This window comes from Salvelinus fontinalis, unplaced genomic scaffold (genome assembly GCF_029448725.1).
Source record: "Salvelinus fontinalis isolate EN_2023a unplaced genomic scaffold, ASM2944872v1 scaffold_2074, whole genome shotgun sequence".
In the NCBI taxonomy this organism is placed as follows: domain Eukaryota; kingdom Metazoa; phylum Chordata; class Actinopteri; order Salmoniformes; family Salmonidae; genus Salvelinus; species Salvelinus fontinalis.
In genome coordinates this window covers 1-16,331 of record NW_026602283.1, presented here as the reverse complement: position 1 = coordinate 16,331, position 16,331 = coordinate 1, and the positions used below count along the sequence as shown (strand labels likewise).

At 41.8% G+C, this 16,331-nt stretch overlaps 1 long non-coding RNA gene, 4 other non-coding genes and 1 pseudogene across 8 annotated transcripts; all 6 read left to right on the top strand.

The window, feature by feature from the left end:
- Positions 1-2,583: 2,583 nt before the first annotated feature.
- On the top strand, positions 2,584-15,922 carry LOC129850487 (uncharacterized). 4 transcript variants are annotated; one of them, XR_008758801.1, is made up of 14 exons: positions 3,451-6,569; positions 6,974-7,001; positions 7,430-7,470; positions 7,824-7,915; positions 8,139-8,186; positions 8,490-8,539; positions 8,815-8,865; positions 9,113-9,160; positions 9,854-9,921; positions 10,175-10,208; positions 10,703-10,755; positions 12,017-12,064; positions 12,449-12,493; positions 13,463-15,922. It is a non-coding gene; the product is annotated as an uncharacterized LOC129850487 (long non-coding RNA). The 4 variants fall into 4 exon arrangements; XR_008758802.1 differs by having other exon boundaries at positions 2,584-6,569; positions 12,017-12,493; XR_008758803.1 differs by having other exon boundaries at positions 2,599-6,569; positions 7,430-7,536; positions 12,017-15,922.
- On the top strand, positions 8,352-8,415 carry LOC129850488 (small nucleolar RNA SNORD29). The gene has a single exon (XR_008758804.1). It is a non-coding gene; the product is annotated as a small nucleolar RNA SNORD29 (small nucleolar RNA).
- On the top strand, positions 8,925-8,996 carry LOC129850489 (small nucleolar RNA SNORD30). Its single transcript, XR_008758805.1, has one exon. It is a non-coding gene; the product is annotated as a small nucleolar RNA SNORD30 (small nucleolar RNA).
- Positions 9,310-9,436, top strand: LOC129850492 (small nucleolar RNA SNORD22). The gene has a single exon (XR_008758807.1). It is a non-coding gene; the product is annotated as a small nucleolar RNA SNORD22 (small nucleolar RNA).
- LOC129850491 (small nucleolar RNA SNORD31) lies at positions 9,957-10,031 on the top strand (annotated as a pseudogene).
- On the top strand, positions 10,806-10,875 carry LOC129850490 (small nucleolar RNA SNORD31). Its single transcript, XR_008758806.1, has one exon. It is a non-coding gene; the product is annotated as a small nucleolar RNA SNORD31 (small nucleolar RNA).
- Positions 15,923-16,331: the final 409 nt, after the last annotated feature.

The window sequence follows — 16,331 nt, the reverse complement described above, 5'->3', positions numbered from 1 at the left end:
ATACAGTTATACACCAAAACTAACCATCGTGGTGTGACTGAATTTAATATACAGTTATACAACAACACTAACCATGGTGGGGTGACTGAATTTAATATACAGTTACACACCAACACTAACCATGGTGGGGTGACTGAATTTAATATACAGTTATACAACAACACTAACCATGGTGGGGTGACGGAATTTAATATACAGTTACACACCAACACTAACCATGGTGGGGTGACTGAATTTAATATACAGTTATACAACAACACTAACCATGGTGGGGTGACTGAATTTAATATACAGTTACACACCAACACTAACCATGGTGGGGTGACTGAATTTAACAGTTACACACCAACACTAACCATGGTGGGGTAACTGAATTTTATATACAGTTATACAACAACACTAACCATGGTGGGGTGACTGAATTTAACAGTTACACACCAACAATAACCATGGTGGGGTGACTGATTTTAATATACATTTACACACCAACACTAACCATGGTGGGGTGACTGAATTTAATAGTTACACACCAACACTAACCATGGTGAGGTGACTGAATTTAACAGTTACACACCAACACTAACCATGGTGGGGTGACTGAATTTAATATACAGTTATACACCAACACTAACCAGGGTGGGGTGACTGAATTTAATATACAGTTATACACCAAAACAAACCATGGTGGGGTGACTGAATTTAATATAGAGAGTTATACAACAACACTAACCATGGTGGGGTGACTGAATTTAATATACATTTACACACCAACACTAACCATGGTGGGGTGACTGAATTTAATATACAGTTATACAACAACACTAACCATGGTGGGGTGACTGAATTTAATATACAGTTACACACCAACACTAACCATGGTGGGGTGACTGAATTTAACAGTTACACACCAACACTAACCATGGTGGGGTAACTGAATTTTATATACAGTTATACACCAACACTAACCATGGTGGGGTGACTGAATTTAACAGTTACACACCAACACTAACCATGGTGGGGTGACTGAATTTAATATACAGTTATACACCAACACTAACCAGGGTGGGGTGACTGAATTTAATATACAGTTATACACCAAAACTAACCATGGTGGGGTGACTGAATTTAATATACAGTTATACAACAACACTAACCATGGTGGGGTGACTGAATTTAATAGTTACACACCAACACTAACCATGGTGGGGTGACTGATTTTAACAGTTACATACCAACACTAACCATGGTGGGGTGACTGAATTTAACAGTTACACACCAACACTAACCATGGTGGGGTGACTGAATTTAACAGTTATACACCAACACTAACCATGGTGGGGTGACTGAATTTAACAGTTATACACCAACACTAACCATGGTGGGGTGACTGAATTTAATAGTTACACACCAACACTAACCATGGTGGGATTACTGAATTTAACAGTTACACACCAACACTAACCATGGTGGGATTACTGAATTTAACAGTTACACACCAACACTAACCATGGTGGGGTGACTGAATTTAATATACAGTTACACACCAACACTAACCATGGTGGGATGACTGAATTTAATAGTTACACACCAACACTAACCATGGTGGGATTACTGAATTTAACAGTTACACACCAACACTAACCATGGTGGGATTACTGAATTTAACAGTTACACACCAACACTAACCATGGTGGGGTGACTGAATTTAACAGTTATACACCAACACTAACCATGGTGGGGTGACTGAATTTAACAGTTATACACCAACACTAACCATGGTGGGGTGACTGAATTTAATATACAGTTATACAACAACACTAACCATGGTGGGGTGACTGAATTTAATATACAGTTACACACCAACACTAACCATGGTGGGGTGACTGAATTTAACAGTTACACACCAACACTAACCATGGTGGGGTAACTGAATTTTATATACAGTTATACAACAACACTAACCATGGTGGGGTGACTGAATTTAACAGTTACACACCAACAATAACCATGGTGGGGTGACTGATTTTAATATACATTTACACACCAACACTAACCATGGTGGGGTGACTGAATTTAATAGTTACACACCAACACTAACCATGGTGAGGTGACTGAATTTAACAGTTACACACCAACACTAACGATGGTGGGGTGACTGAATTTAATATACAGTTATACAACAACACTAACCATGGTGGGGTGACTGAATTTAATAGTTACACACCAACACTAACCATGGTGGGGTGACTGAATTTAACAGTTACATACCAACACTAACCATGGTGGGGTGACTGAATGTAACAGTTACACACCAACACTAACTATGGTGGGGTGACTGAATTTAACAGTTACACACCAACACTAACCATGGTGGGATTACTGAATTTAACAGTTACACACCAACACTAACCATGGTGGGATTACTGAATTTAACAGTTACACACCAACACTAACCATGGTGGGGTGACTGAATTTAACAGTTATACACCAACACTAACCATGGTGGGGTGACTGAATTTAACAGTTATACACCAACACTAACCATGGTGGGGTGACTGAATTTAACAGTTATACACCAACACCAACCATGGTGGGGTGACTGAATTTAACAGTTACACACCAACACTAACCATGGTGGAGTGTTCTTCCAGCTGATCTTCTCTGAGCTGGAGATTGCCCAGCATGCTCTGCTCCACTTCACCGGTGAGCGGAGCTACCACCTTTGATATTGATTAACTACAAATACTTCACGTCCTTTGTATCAATATCTGCTGCAGCCGAGAGGTTTTTGGGGCTCCAAGACTTCACAGCAGAAGCACTACAAGACTTTTGTCACCAGGAAATGTCCTGCCCTCACAGGAGGATTCTGAGGCTGTGTTGGACCTGATTAGAATGAGGTTTTTACAGAAAAGCAGGTTGATTTTGTTTAGTTCATTTCTTTTTTGGTAGTTTGTGTGATATTTGATTTATTTTTACCCATATGTTATTTTTGGGGATCCTTATCCACCCACACAGTAGGTGGCGGAATGCACATTTAGTTGTTGCGAATGCCATTATACCATAGAAGAAGAGAGAGAGACAGACAGACAGACAGACAGACAGACAACGGTCTAGACACCCTCAGGCAGTGATGCCAACTTAGCAATTTTGTTGCTATATTTAGCAACTTTTTTTCCAAACAGCACCTAAAAACAAATGTAGCTAATTTTAAAAATGTATTTGGAACTTGTGGCAACTTTTGAAAAATTACTCAAACGCTAAAACGCACATATTTTCCCTCTAAATGACACAAAACCGATTTTCTCTGTCACAACACACGTGCCTGGCTGCAAAAGTGCATTGTGAGTGACGCCAGCAGCAATTTCAGCAAATTGCAAATCATTGTTGGCTGACTGCAGCAGCAGTAGTATGTGTTCGACGAGATCTTGAACAGAACTTACAACAATCAACATGTCTCAATCAAAATTGTACAGCCAGAAGTACAGAAAAGAGTGGGAGTACCTGGATTTAAAGGGTGGCTGAAGCCAGTAATTGGGGATGATTGTTGGGCATACTGTGCGTACTGCAAATCAGATATGCTTGCAAAAATGTATGACATCAAAAAACATTATGCTACAGCAAAGCATATAAATAAATCAAAACCGTACAACCCCACAACGCAGTCTACATTACCACAGTTGGTTAAAAAAGTGGATAACTGCAAAAGCTACTATGGCAATGGCCACTGCAGAGCATTGTTCGCTGCTAGCATGCGACCATTTAGGTATGGCTTGCAAAGTTGCCTTTTCAGATTCTGTGGCAGCAACAAACTTCCAAATGCACTGCACCAAGTTACACAGAAATGATTAGGGGAATACTGGCTCCTTATTTTCTCAAAAGGGTAACATCAGATGTGGGGGATGAGAAGTTCAGTCTCCTTTTGGATGAGTCCACTGATGTCAGTGTCTCGAAATACCTGGGTGTGGTGATTCGGTATTTCAGTGCTTAAAAAAGAACCGTTGTGTCCACATTTCTCAGGCTGGTTGTCTGGGAGGGTGGCGATGGCAGATCAATAGCAAAGGCGGTAGTTGAGTTTCTTGAGAAGGGCAACCTTAAAAAAGAGAATCTTCACAGTATTGGCACTAATAATGCGTCTGTGATGACTGGGGTACACAACGGGGTGCACATGATTTTAAAGGTAGAATGTGCATTGCCCAATTTGGTACTCATCCGTGATGTGTGCCATTCTTTACAATTGGCTGTCTCTGCAGCATCCAAAGAAACCATCCCTAGGAGTGTTGAGTACTTAATCAGGGAAACCTACAACTGGTTTTCCATTTCCCCAAAATGGCGCGAGGCGTACAAAGCAGTGTATGCCACCATTAATTGTGTCCAGAAACCCCTGCAGGTCACCAAAGTGTGTGCCACACGTTGGCTATCGATTGAGTCTGCGGTAACTCGTATATTGAGCCAGTGGGAAGAACTGAAACTCCACTTTGAGTTGACCAAGGCCAGTGAGCGTTGCTACATGGTGGATGTTCTCCACACCATGTACATGGACAAGACCAACTATGTCTACCTGACATTCTTGAAATCAAGTTGCAGTGAAGTAATTTGAGGGAGAGCAAACAGATCCTGTCAAGCTTTTGGACAATCTGGTACACCTCTTAACATCAATTTGCAGCAGAGTAGTCAACCCTATGGCAAAAATGGATGTCCTGAATGATGCCATTGATGGACATCTCAGTCCATCACCATGTACCAACTCAGTCTTGCGCCAGAGGACAAAAAGGTATTTCGGAGACAGTGCATCAACTACATTGTTGCTTTAAGCAAGGAGCTGCAAGCAAGGCTCCCAGACAACCTTGAAGCCTTGCGAAACAACATGGCCTTGTTCAGTGTTAAGGAAACGCTAAAGCACAACAAAGGCACCACTGAAATTATTAAAGTAGCTGAGCTACTGGGGTACCAGCCCCAAACAATTGATAAAATTGTTTCCCAATGGAGAAACATCCAGCTGTTTAGGTGGGACTCAACTGAAAATACAGTCGAGTTTTGGAGTGAACTCAATAACTACACGGACTCTTCCGGGTCAAATCCATTTGAAGAACTGTGCAAAGCTGCACTCGCTGCCCTCTCCTTGCCACACTCAAATGCGGAGGTTGAACGGCTGTTCAGTCAAATGAGTGTGGTCAAGTCAAAGTTAAGAAATAGAATGTCACTGCACACTCTCAACTCCATACTCCTGGTGCGGTATGGACTGAAGCTGGCTGGTGAAACCTGTTACCAGCATAAACTACCAAGTGAAGTTCTGCAGCAGTTTGGCACCACAGCAGCATACAGCTTTAAAGCCACTCCATCCTCTACTGCTGGTTCCAGCTCCGTGACAATGCAGTTGGACAGTGAAGAGGATTTCCTTGCCAATCTATGACTCATCATATTTACAGTACGTAGGCAAGGAGTGGGCTTTCTGGAACTGGCGGAGACACACAGCTGATGGTGGCAGTGTGTACTGCAGTGGGTGCGAAAACAGTGGCAATATCTGAAGGAAACCATCGAGCAGCTAGCCAGCCAAGCAGCACAACAACCTGGAGAGAGCTGGAGAGAGATGCCTAGCACATACATCATTATTTGAGTTAAGTTGCTTATTCAATAAGATAGCATATATACCTTGTTATTTGCCTGTACCTATAATTGTTGATCAGTTAGGTAGCATGTTAACTAACTACCAATACACTGCTTAAAACTAGGATTGTTCAGAATGTGTAGGTTTACTAGTTATAAATAAAATGTAATTGTTCAATAATGTGTAATTGTTCAATAATTCAATGTGTTGTGTTTAAAAATAAAAATGTGATAATATAAAATGTGTTGTGTTTATATTACTTTTACAAATAAAAGTATATGATAATAAACAAACAAATCTAAACTAACAAATGTCAAATCATATTTTTCGCCGAGATAATTTTTATATGTTATTTTTTTCATGTGATATTTATATATATTTTTTCACTTTTTTTATTTTTATTAACAGTAACATGCAAAACATAAACATAACAGTCAGAGGGATTCCACAAAGAAATGATAAAAAAATAAAATAAAACTCATCCACATTATATCAATTAAAATACAGGCATATAGCGAAGAATTTTTTTTGACATTTTGTTTTGTATACGTTTCAAAGACTCTAAATAGTTTTACAAATCAGATAAAAAAATTAAGAAAAGGGCCTTTTTCTTCATACATTTTGATTTGTGTATGAAAAATGTTCCAAATAAAATAAAGAGATTTATGACATATTCACATTCAATTGTGGAATCAGTGTAGAAAAATAATGTCAAACTTAGATTTCAATGGTTGTATGCAAAATGAGGACAAGATATAGTTTTACATCAGTCCAGAACACTTCACTATATAACAATGACAGAATAAGTGTTCAATTAGAGTCTACGTAATGACGTTACGCAGTTTTACGTTATTATGTATTGACGGCATCACGCAATGACATCATAACGTCTATTAGCAACAAATCAACTTCCTCTGGAAATTAGTTGGCAACACTGAGCGGAATGCGGCGAAAGCACCTACCGGTAACTTAGCATTCAATCTAAAGCCATCCTTTTGTTTCAACTCCTCCACTGATCTTTAGAATTTACCCTAGACAAATTATGGACTTCTAGTATCAAACATGTTTTGTTCTGATTTGTTTATTTCATGTTCAGGCCGATATCTGGCTGTTAGCATTGCAACGTCTTTCGATGATGAGAATTTTCACAGACCTGTTCTGAATACCTGATTGTACTTTAGTATTTCTGATGAGAGACTTGCAAATGTATTAGAATAAAAAAAAAACGTGTTTCGAAATGCTGCGTTCGCAGAACACGTGTCCGCATCTAGCTAGGTCACATGAGAACCTACGTTATTTAATGGTTGGCTAGCTACCGGGGTTGTAACTGAAATTAGTGTTGACTTTATATTATTTTCTCCTTTCAAGATGCCGACGACTCGAATGTGCTGCTCTGGTAAGCAACATATTACTTAAATGCCTGCTTACGTGGTGGTTTTACTTAGCAACTAGCTAACCACGTGCCATGTTAGCTAGTATGCTAGCTTGCCATTTAGGTGTGACCGGACCATCAGTCGTTATAAACCCAACGTTAGGTCTCTGCTACGGTGATGATAAAATGAACTCTCTCTTACCGAATCAGTCTTTGAAGAAGCAACTTCTTTACCAGATTCTGAGTAGCAGTTGGCCCCTGACTCGACTGTCGTTGCTGCGTTAATGACACCCTATTCTCAATAGTGTACTACTAATAACGTTGATCTGGTCAGAAGTAGTTCACTGTATTGGAAATACGCTTCCATTAGCGACGATATCAATGTCGTGTTCTAAATGCCTGCGTATTGCCTGTTCATGAAGGGACCTCCCTATCTTCCCCCTGATCAACAGAAATGCAGGACAGATGCCAGGGAAGTCAAGAAGACTGACACGTGAGTGCATTGACTTACCACCAGGAACATTAGATGTGTTCAGCTTGTCAGCCCTTCGCCTTAAAGGTAAAGGTCCTGTGCCCTAAATCCCCAAGTATCTTTGTGTGCACTTGGAAAACTGTCATGGATTTTCAACTAAATAGGGAAGTGCACCCTTTGGGGTGGGGTGGACTTTCAGGTGGTAACTGACTCACACGTGACTGGCTGTAAATGATGATCCTCAATGACAAGCATATATCTGATTTTTGGTGATGCTAACTTTGATCTGATGGCCTCCTTGTCCTGTGTTCCAAAGCCTCTTGTAGTAATATACAGACTAGTAAGTCAATAACATGGATGTGTTCTTTGCTCAGGTCTGCATTACTTGTGACACGACTTCCTGACTTAAAGGCATCTGAACAGATTCTCCACTTGGAGTTCCATTCTGGAATAGGAATGTGTGCTGGTGAGTTCCATTTGAGTTTATTCACTGGTGTTCAGGACAGTTCTAATGGCACCATTTCTATATGGTCACTACCTCCGGGCTTTATATGATGATCCATTGACAAGCATATGTCTGATTATTTTGTGAAGCTACTGTTTATTCTGATGGGCTCTATTTAAGAACTTTCTATCTTCTCATAGAAGCCAGGCAAAACCTAACATTTATTTTGTGATTCCTTCTATAGAATACCTGATTCCAGACCACGAGACTGATGCGCTTTGTGAAAATCCAGGTTAGTGAAATGTTAAGACACTAGTACCCCACTTCCCTTTATAGTGCACGACCGTAGACCAGGACCCATGCACTATAAAGGGAATAGGGTGTGACTTTTTGGATGCAGGCATGGTCCCCTTTTGGCTGGCCAACTGTACGAGATGGCTACCGGGACATGCTACAGTCCCAATGATGAAGAACTTAGCTCACTTTGAACCGATGTGAAACGACATGAACTACTGAGTGACTGTAGCTAATGCAGCAGTTAGTCATCAATTCCTCAATCATCACACTAATAAAATGTTTATCTTTCATTCTTCAGGGTTTGAGTGCTGTGGTCAGTGGAATTGCAGCGTGGACGCCAACATACTGGTAAGTTGTGGTTCTGAAACTGTCCTAAATAGTGCCCTCTATAGTACACTACATTTTACCAGAGCTTTATGGGCCCTAGTCAGAAGTAGTGCACTAGAAAGGGATGTCTTTCCCAGAATAACAATCGTTCTCTGCAACCACATGATAAACCTTTTGGAATCTCGTTTGTCTGACTTCCTGTTGATGATAAATTACCTGACACCCTGCAGGGTAAAGAACCATCGCTTGACTGTCTTGTTGCAGCCTAGTTTCACGTCCTCCATTTTGTCTTACAGTTGACTGTCCTGACACAAGATGGCTGTTCTGGGCTGCTCTAAGCTATGCAGGTAAGGATGGATCCTGTCTAAATGTATATAACATGTTTGAGGGATCCCGTCCTTCTGCTGAACATGATGAATATTCTCTTTGGAATCTCGTTCGTCTGAACTCCTGTTGAGAAAAGGAATAGCTGACTTCAGCAGAGGGCTACGTAACCTGTCATAAAGGCTACATATGTCATGTCTAACCCCTCCGTGTGCCTGCCTGGTATCTGGTCCCCATCCAGACTTTAACCTGAAGCATATGTCTTCGTAGGTTCTTGTGTTTGTGGCTGAACAAGGAGCCGTGATGCCAACTAGACTGGTGAGTTTTGGTTAATGAGTACGTTCGGTAATTGTCATGGGTAATGAATCTCTAGTCATTGTATCTTAACCAGAGCCTCTTCCTTAGTCTATAACCAGTCTAGTGTTAACTCTGAACGGTTGATGTTTGGTAGTCGTGGTGACTCTGGCTCCTAGTGATGACACCCGCACGTGTCTTACGCCCTGCGTCGACGACAGAACCTGCAAAGGTGGACCCACTGGCGTTGCCAGGGCAACAAGGGGACAGCTGATTGGGGTTACCAACTGTCTGATGGGACCAGAGACTCACAAAATAGCATTTGGCTTTGCATTGTCGATCCAAAATGGCTGCCATTTGATTTAATATCAAGAAGTAGATGCAGAATCATTCATGAAATGCTAGTAGCAGCACAAGTGACTGGGGTGGATGGGCCACTCAGGATGTAGTCAGTTAATTTATATTTCCATGCAGTACCATCAATATAGTTTAAGCAGGATTGAAGTTAGAATACTGACTTCCAAATAACTAGTGTCCTGATGTAGTACAGGGCCCTTGTCAGCACTTTCCCATATTTAGTCTCTCAGGGTGGTAGTGCTGGTCTAGGATCAGTTGTTACCTCCCCAGCTGATTGGTTACCCCTCTGATCTATCAGACAATAAAGCAGTCTTTAATGTAGTGCTGTTCAGCATGTTTATTTGGACTCTTCTCCTTCAGGTCCTGATGGTCCTGGTGGTGGTACCAGACTGGTCACTAGAAGATGCCTGTTACTGAACTACCACAAGGTGTGTATGATTGACTTTACTTCTGTCCTTTATAATGTAGAAGTGATGATTTCATGTTACCGCCCCAGTCTGATGTTAAGCTGACTGATTGGTTAGTGAACTGATCTATACTCTAGCAGTGAGGTCTGGTCCTGAGGACCCAGAGGAGTGGTGGGTCCCCAGGATTAGATAATGCTGTGCTGTAGACTGATCTAATGTCTGACCACTAGTTCTTACAATATCACTTAATTATCCCTCAACTCTCCTCCCCCAGTTGATGTCCTTGTGGGTCTGCAGTCTTCAGGAAGGTGTGTATGATTGTGTTTTTACAGCATCTTCATTCACTGACCTTTCACCTCTTGCACTTGGTACCAACTCCACCTACCTTCTACCTATTCATTAACATCACTGAGGGAACTACAATTCCCATTAACTCTTAACTACAGCGCACACCCACCATACTGAACATTCTGGAATGCTTTATGATGAAAGTTCCTTCACAGTTGGTTGGCTTCTGTCCGGTGCTCTTTGGCTGGCATCAACGCAGGTTTCCCATCGGTCCTCCTGTGGGTTGGGCAGACACTGACAAGCCTGCTTTTGTAGAGGGGGCAGGGGTAAGGTGGTCTGCCTGCCTGGAGGGAGGGTGTCTGGGTGGGGAGCTTGTAGCCAGACCTTGGACTACTGGCTGGATGGCTACAATGACTGAACCATGGTCTGATCTCGTCTCAGAATGCTCTGCATATAGTCTGCAGTACCTAATGTACTTCTGCATAATGTTTAATTTGGTATCTGTTCCTTCCAGGTCCTAACTGTTCCAGCCTGGCCACTGGAGAACTGTTGCTGCACTACCTCAAGGTGTGTAGGATCAACTTTGATCTGTTGCCATTTACTTCTGTCCTTTATAATGTAGAAGTGATGATTTCCTGTTACCGCCCCAGTCTGATGTTAAGCTGACTGATTGGTTACTGAACTGATCTATACTCTAGAGCAATGTTTCACAATCCTGGTTCTGGGGACCTAGATGTAAGGCTTTGTTTAGACACAGCTCAATTCGTATCTTTCACTAATTAGTCTTGAGTAATCCGATCAGTAAAGATCTGGTGTGATAAACACCAATTAGTGGAAATCTGAATTGGTCTGCCTGTGTAAACGCAGCATTATTCACCAAATTCAATCAAGGGTTTGAGTGTAATCAGGTGTAGGGTGTGTTAGTGGAATTAAATAATTCCTATAATGTACTCATTAATTAAATTCAATCTGTCTATTTATAAGAATTTGTAAGATAATTATTAACATAAAATAGACAGGATACAGTCTTATTTAAATTAGATAATTGGGTTTATTCTCGGAGCAAGCTGCCATTTAATCATAAACACAGGTTTATATACAAGATATGACGTCATAGGTTACAGAATTAAGTCTCACAAATTGAAAACCGGTTCAAAAGTTCATTCCAACTTCACAGGGCACATGAAACACCATATAATCATTTATCCTGAAGGCTCACTATAATTGATTACCACTTTAGCAGACCATTCAAGATAATGGAAGACCTAAAAAGTTTATCTAAACACCTCAGGGCCAAGTTGGGTCAGTTCAACCATAGTTTAACGACCTTTTCTACTTGTTTTATGACCCACAACACACCTTTTTTCACCAGGCATGCAGAGTTCAATTAGTTATAGTTTTATCTAAAGCTAGAATTTGTTAACTATTTATTAACAAAATTCCTGACAGGTGGTATTCAGGTTTTCACTGGCAGTGCTGTCCCAGCATATTAACACTTCACACGTTGAGTTGTGAATTCTGTCCTGTAATTAGATCACCTGGTCAACAGTGAGGGACTCACAATGCTCTGGTCTCATTCTTGTAAACAAACACCATGTGACTGGACCTACTGTAAAATACATAAGTAGCTATCAATATAAACTTCATAGAAATAATGTTATTGGTGAAACCCTGTTTTCCAAATACCCTGGTATACCACCCAAGCCTAGTTCTGGGGGGGGGACACTTGTTGACAGTTTTGGGTCCCCAGGATTAGAATACACTGCTATAGACTGATCTCATGTCTGACTACAAGGTCACTTCATGCTTTCCTACTTTCTCCCTCTAGGTTTCTGCCCCCCTGGTTGAGGTCCGAGTGTCTGCCGTGTTTGGAAAGGTGTGTGACTTTTGACAGCATTGTAATGCTCCACATTAAGCATTCTGGAATGTTGTAAATGATGAAGCATTAACCCTAACAGCCCAGTTTGGTGGCAATCCTGTCCTGTGCTCTGGGCTGGATAAAGGTCTGGCCTCCCATCGGCCCTCCTGTGGGTTGGGCAGACACTGACAAGCCTGCTCTCTGTGCTGGGGCAGGGGTAAGGTGGGCTGCCTGCCTGGAGGGGGGGTGTCTGGGTGGGGGCTTGACCCCAGACCCTGGACCACTGGCTAGATGGCCGCAATGACTGAACTAAAATCCTGATCTGGTTTCAGAATGCTCTGAATGGAGTCTAGTAATCTAAGATTGGGATTATTTGGTTTTAAAACTGTTCTGTCTTTTTAGAGCTTGTTGGCTGCTGAAGTGTTGCTGTGCTGGTGGAGCGGGAAGGTGTGTAGTGGGAATGACTTACGGTTCCAGTATTATAATACACTGAGTATAGAGGACAGTAAACCTTCCTAATATTGAGTTTGCCCTCAGAACAGCCTCAGTTGTCTACAAGGTGTCAAAGCGTTCCACAGGGCTGTTGGCCCGTGACACAACTGTGGGTCGGCATTGGAGTCAAGTTAGCTGGATGTGGGCCTCCCGGGTGGAGCAGTGGTCTAGGGCACTGCATCGCAGTGCTAACTGCGCCACGAGTCTCTGGGTTCGCCCCAGGCTCTGTCGCAGCCGGCCGCGACCGGGAGGTCCGTGGGGCGACGCACAATTGGCATAGCGTCGTCCGGGTTAGGGAGGGTTTGGCCGGTAGGGATTCCCTTGTCTCATCGCGCTCCAGCGACTCCTGTGGCGGGCTGGGCGCAGTGCGCTAACCAAGGGGGCCAGGTGCACGGTGTTTCCTCCGACACATTGGTGCGGCTGGCTTCCGGGTTGGAGGCGAGCTGTGTTAAAGAAGCAGTGCGGCTAGGTTGGGTTGTGCTTCGGAGGACGCACGGCTTTCGACCTTCGTCTCTCCCGAGCCCGTACGGGAGTTGTAGCGATGAGACAAGATAGTAATTACTAGCGATTGGATACCACGGAAATTGGGGAGAAAAGGGGATAAAAATTATATATAAAAAAAAAAAGTTAGCTGTATGTCCTTTGGGTGGTGGACCAGTGTTGATACACATAAGAGACTGTTGCTCTTGACAAACCCAGAAGTGTTTCATTTGAGCTAAACCGGTCCACCTGGCACCTACCATACCCCATCCAAAGGAACGTAAATCCTTTGTATTGCCTTTCTCAACTTTTGGCCAAGACTGTATATGTATTATAATGGAAAAGGGGGGCAGATCAATATTAGGAAGATGTTGTTAATGTACTGTTGAATGTTCCTCTTGGATCATCACACTGACCCAAGTCATCTCACTATTTTCCCTCTAGCTCTCCTACACTGACAAGCCCTCTTGCACTCCTGTTTGGTCAGCTAGGAAGTGGGACGTCTTGTTGGAACTGGGGAAAACCAGGCCAAGTCAATTCAACAGTGTGACTGTTTTGTTGTATAAATAAATCTACAAATTAATGCTCGTTGTATTTCTCTTTCTTGGTGGTAGTAAATCAGACTTGGTGAATTTGGCCATTTTGAATGAACCATGTGGTCTGAAATCAATACTGAACAATGTGACATTTCCTTCATATCATTATGTAGTTATTCTAGGTGGTTTTAAACATGCACATGTTATGGGGGTTGACTTTGTTCACTGGCTATAGAAAGTTGACTGAAATATTTTAAGCTGTTGTGTTTTTGGGAGGAATTTATTGTGAGATGCATGTTTCGTCATGGAGTGTACTTTAACGATACGGTGGGACAATTTTAAAGCTAATATATGGAACAGGCTTGGTTTACACTGATATCAAAACCGCTAAAGATGGTGGCTAAATAGAGCATTCATCCAAGTAAATTCCGGTATATCTAACGGGTGGTATCATGGACATTAATGTGCCAGTTTGTAGTCCCGAAAACCCCCCAAATGAGTTACCTCTGGTTCTTTCAACCATACCTCTGGTGGAAACAATCGTTTTTTTTAACCCCATCTGTTGGCCGTGAAGCACAGGGGTAGAGAATTTGGGCTCACTACAAAATATGAGCGTTTGCGCTTGAGGCTAGTTTCCCGGACACAGATTGAGCCTTACCTGGAACTTTATATTCGAATTTTGGTGAATAACAGGAGAAAAAAGCCGTCCTGTACAGTTTGCGTGCCGTTTAGTACTGGTCTGCGTCACACCTGTCATATTTTCCTGCAAGCATAAATTGGCTTTTAGGAGATTCTACATTTTCTGAGATCCGTTAACTTGACCATTATAGCAGGGGCTTTTAATTTCAGTACAAATGCTTCAATTGTGTGAACGTTAGCTGATCTCAGAAAAAGGTTAACGCCTGAATTTACCACAGATCTTGTTTTCAGTGTTGATGTCAAAACATTTTCCCAAGGATTTGTCCAACGATCCGTGGCGGAGTTGGTGCCCAACAAGATGCCATTACTCACTGCTCTCTATAGCAGCTGGGTCTGGTCGACCTAGTTAATTGAATGCAACACATTTTCCAGCGAATGATAGTCCCGTTTCCCATCCGTCTCAAACCTCATTGTGCCATTTTTGTGTGATGTATTGTCTCCACCTTCTTGCCTTTTGTGCTGTCGTCTGTGGCCACTAATGTTTGTACCATGTTTTGTGCTGCTACCATGTATTGTTGCTACTATGATGTGTTGTGTTGCTGCCTTGCTATGTTCTCTTAGCTCTCTCTTTATGTACTGTATTTATTTTGAATCCCAGGCTCCGTCCCCGCAGGACGCCTTTTGGTAGCCATCATTGTAAATACGAATTTGTTCTTTTGCCTAGTTAAAGGTTAAATAAAAAAATCAGCGCACCCTTTTTCTACATCTATCCTCTTCTAGTTAGTAGGATACAATACCTGTATGTTTCTAGTGGTGAACTGGGATAATGCAGCAGAACACCACTGGATAGAATACCTGTATGTCTCTAGTGGTGAACTGGGATAGTGCAGCAGAACACCACTGGATAGAATACCTGTATGTCTCTAGTGGTGAACTGGGATAGTGCAGCAGAACACCACTGGATAGAATACCTGTATGTCTCTAGTGGTGAACTGGGATAGTGCAGCAGAACACCACTGGATAGAATACCTGTATGTCTCTAGTGGTGAACTGGGATAGTGCAGCAGAACACCACTGGATAGAATACCTGTATGTCTCTAGTGGTGAACTGGGATAGTGCAGCAGAACACACCTGGATAGAATACCTGTATGTCTCTAGTGGTGAACTATGATAGTGCAGCAGAACACCACTGGATAGAATACCTGTATGTCTCTAGTGGTGAACTGGGATAGTGCAGCAGAATGCAACTGTCCTATAATCTTTGCCATTAAGTGTTTTGGCAATTTGATCAGGAATTAAGACTATTAGTGTAAGCGACAATGTATATTAAAAATAAGATTATTGTTATAAAATGTATTTTATCACTCAGATGGTTGGTATTTTCTGTGGCATTAAAAGGGTTTTAGTCTGACATTGGACATGATGCCAAATAACCTTTCACCTGACTGATGCATGCTTTCATTAAAGGAAAATTCCACCCAAAACGGTCTTTTGGTATTTGCAAAATGCATCATATGGGGATTTCTGTATTTTGAAAGTTACATATCGTGACAACTTGATTATTGACAAGCAAAACATTTTGGGACTATGTTACAATGGACTAATGAAACAAATACCAAAATATGGTTTTTGGATGGAGTTTTCCTTCAACTGGTTTCTAGAACTCCCTGGAAAACTGTATTTTATGGTATTATTCTGTAGTGATGAAATTAAAACCTTTTCAAGACATGAAGTCAAACCGTTACACACCAACACTAACCATGGTGGGGTGACTGAATTTAATATACAGTTATACACCAACACTAACCAGGGTGGGGTGACTGAATTCAATATACAGTTATACACCAAAACCAACCATGGTGGGGTGACTGAATTCAATATACAGTTATACAACACTAACCATGGTGGGGTGACTGAATTTAATATACAGTTATACAACAACACTAACCATGGTGGGGTGACTGAATTTAACAGTTACACACCAACACTAACCATGGTGGGGTAACTGAATTTTATATACAGTTATACAACAACACTAACCATGGTGGGGTGACTGAATTTAATATAGTTATACACCAACACTAGCCATGGTGGGGTGACTGAATTTAATATACAGTTATACAACAACACTAACCAT